This window comes from Sinocyclocheilus grahami, unplaced genomic scaffold (genome assembly GCF_001515645.1).
Source record: "Sinocyclocheilus grahami isolate Dianchi unplaced genomic scaffold, SAMN03320097.WGS_v1.1 scaffold818.1, whole genome shotgun sequence".
NCBI classification, from domain to species: Eukaryota; Metazoa; Chordata; class Actinopteri; order Cypriniformes; family Cyprinidae; genus Sinocyclocheilus; species Sinocyclocheilus grahami.
Window position 1 is genome coordinate 293,923 of NW_015505997.1, and position 3,648 is coordinate 297,570.

A 3,648-nucleotide genomic window follows, 5' to 3' on the forward strand; every position below is an offset into this window, starting at 1 on the left:
GCGGCCCGCAACGCTGGCCTGTACGTGCTCGACAACCCGGTCGGTGTATTCTTGTCGAGCCGCCAAGCGCTCTGTGAACTGCTGCTGGCGCACCGCGAGCTCGGTGAGATGTCGGATGATCTCTTCCATTTCCCGGGAGAGAGAGCGGTACTCCTAGAGTGATCACACAAGACAACCTGGCGTTAGTGATCTATGTCTCAATCCACCTCTATGCCCGCATTCTCCACCATATGTAGCGGGGTGAATGAAACCACAGACACAGAACTGCGGGAAGTCCCCCAGGAGGGTGCTTTATTCACACGTGGTGCTCGTCGTGCGCAGGTGAGGTGTCTGGGCAGCGGGGTCATACGGTGCTCGGGGGGGTAGTGCGTCACTCGGTGCTCGTGGAGGGCTGCTGATCACTCGTCCGGAGGGTCGCTGGTCTCTACACAGGAGGAGAAGAAACAAAACAGACATTAGTTTCCGCCTGGAGCTCCTCTTCCACCTTCCTCCTGTGTGCCTTCTCTCCTGGCTTTAAGGCCTGCGGGAATGAGCTCCAGCTGCGCCAATCATCCTGCACAGGTGGCGGTAGTTTGTGATTGGGGTGGGAGCGGCGTTTCCAGGGCGACGCTGATTTGGAATATATATATACCCCACAATATATATATATATATATATATATATATATATATATATATATATATATACACACAATATTACATTTTTTCCCACAATATTATATATATATATACATACAATATTGTGGAAAAAAATTTTATATTGTGAAATATTATTATGATGTAAAATAACATTTTTCTATTTGAATACATTAAAATCGAATTTATTCCTGTGATCAAAGCTGAATTTTCAGCATCATTACTCCAGTCTTCAGTGTCACATGATCCTTCAGAAATCATTCTAACAGCACAACTGTTGCCAACATTGATGATTCTAATACTAAATCATAAAATAAAGCATATTAGAATGATTTCTTAAGGATCACACACATATGTGTTCCTGTGGCTCAGTGGTAGAGCATTGCGTTAATGGCGCAAAAGGTTGTGGATTTGATTCCCAGGGAACACACATACTGGTAAAAAGTGTACAGCCTGAATGTACTGTAAGTTGCTTTGGATAAATAACTTGCATAAATTATATATATTTCATAAGGTCCCCTTTCCTGCATAGTTTAGCGCCAACCCTAATCAAAGAACAACACCTGAAAGGTTAACAAGCTAACCAAGGTCTTCAGGATCACAAGAAAGTTCTAAGCAGGTAAGTTTTTATCTATATACTAATTATAAATTGTTTATTATTGTCGTTATACGTTAATCATACAAATGCAACCACGTTTGGTTTTGAGAAAAAAATAACGCCTTGTACGGATCCATTGCCCCCTCTACTGGACAATATACAACAACACACAGAAAGAGGCCAAACGCTGCACTTCATCTCATAACAGCACACTGCGAATCCTGCTTTTGAATAAGAACCGCTATATGCGTCATTGAAAATTATGAAAATGTCACGGAAGAGCCGGTGTGAGTGTATTGGCCGATGTGATTGTGACACAAGCTGAAATGAACAGCCACACATTCATTATCCAAACAGCCATAACGCACACGAAGAGGCGTATTATTCCCCTGAATTCCTCAGGAAAAACCCAGATCTGTGACAACTCAAACAAAACGGCCCCAGAAGAGCCCACAGGTTCTGAACACAAGCCACAGACATTCTGCCATCTAATGCCAGAATTAGGAAAGAAATAATGTTCAATTCAAGCCATGACCACACCAGAAAAACGAAGAGGAAAAGAAGAAACAGCACCACTGCCGTCTGATATTTAATAACAGTTCAATAAAGAAAAAACCTGGCCAGTTAGTAGTCTACATTTCTTGTCTGCTGATTATAGACTAGCGACAGAAACGTCTCTCAAACACAGCTAGATGTTCTGATTTGCACACGCGCGCGCGTATGAACATTTTTCCTGTGGGTACACCATAATTTAATGCACAGCTCAAAGAAGAAGAAGAAGAAGAAATATCTTCATCCAAATAAATTTTCCCTAGCTCATACCAGGGGGCTCCACTGTCAGCTGATGTTTACAACACTACTTACAATGCAACACTGTTCTGAACTCAAACAAAACGGCCCCAGAAGAGCCCACAGGTTCTGAACACAAGCCACAGACATTCTGCCATCTAATGCCAGAATTATGAAAGAAATAATGTTCAATTCAAGCCATGACCACACCAGAAAAACGAAGAGGAAAAGAAGAAACAGCACCACTGCCGTCTGATATTTAATAACAGTTCAATAAAGAAAAAACCTGGCCAGTTAGTAGTCAGTGTTATTATAGTATCACTGATACGTGATACACTATTATAGTTTTTTGTTAATCTTTGAAATTAGTGTTTAATATTTACCATTTTTATTTTAGTTTTATTTCTAGAATTGTGGATATTTCTAGAAGTGTTTTGTAAGTTGTGTACGTTATGTGTATAGTGTAGCCTACGTCAAGTTCGTTAGGTAAATAGCACTGAATAAAATTTGTACTTAGTCTGAATTGATCGAAACGTAGGCCTATATAGCCTAATAAAAAAGGTGTAAACTTTTATTTAAAACAATTATACACAAACGAATCGAATAAGCATTGAGCACCATGATGCACACCAGTAAGCTAATAACGCACAAATATCAAGTAAAATAATTGTAAGTTGTGTACGTTATGTGTATAGTGTAGCCTACGTCAAGTTCGTTAGGTAAATAGCACTGAATAAAATTTGTACTTAGTCTGAATTTATCGAAACGTAGGCCTATATAGCCTAATAAAAAAGGTGTAAACTTTTATTTAAAACAATTATACACAAACGAATCGAATAAGCATTGAGCACCATGATGCACACCAGTAAGCTAATAACGCACAAATATCAAGTAAAATAACCAGTTTTCCCTGTTTACATGCATATCAGTAACCTGACAACGCAAGTAAGCTGCATTTACATGACTTAATTAATAAATCAGGTTAATTAAATTATATATTTCAGCAACAAAATCTCAAATGAACTGCCCCAAGAATGCTGTTCCTTTAAAAAGCGTTAAAAAGCTTATTTTTCAAGCTAGACCATCCACTACACATATGCAGTCTTAAAGGGGTCATATGATGCGATTTCAAGTTTTCCTTTCTCTTTGGAGTGTTACAAGCTGTTTGTGCATAGATACGATCCCTGAAGTTGCAAAGACTAAAGTCTCAAAACCAAAGAGATATTCTTTATCAAATTAAGACTTTGCCACGCCCCCCTAAAACGGCTCGTTCTAACACGCCCCCACATATCTAGGTCACTATGTGGGAATATTTGCATAATGCGCCCAAATGTCCATGCAAAGAAAGAAGGCGTGGTTTCAGTAACCGCAGTTAGTGTTGAAGCAGCCATGTCTCTGCGAAAGCAAAAGTTTTTTTTGGCCTTCCGAAAATAGATGCATTTAGGAATCTTTAAGATGACTTACAACAGAACAGCAATGCATTTTATGGATGACCGAGAGGAGGTAATTCTGAAGGAGGTCATTCTGAATTTGCTATGACAATCTGTCGCTTCTGAATCAGCTACTGTTTTGTTATTAGTTTAAGTATTTGCTATTGACTGTTCAAATGCGGAGTTTTGCGCATCG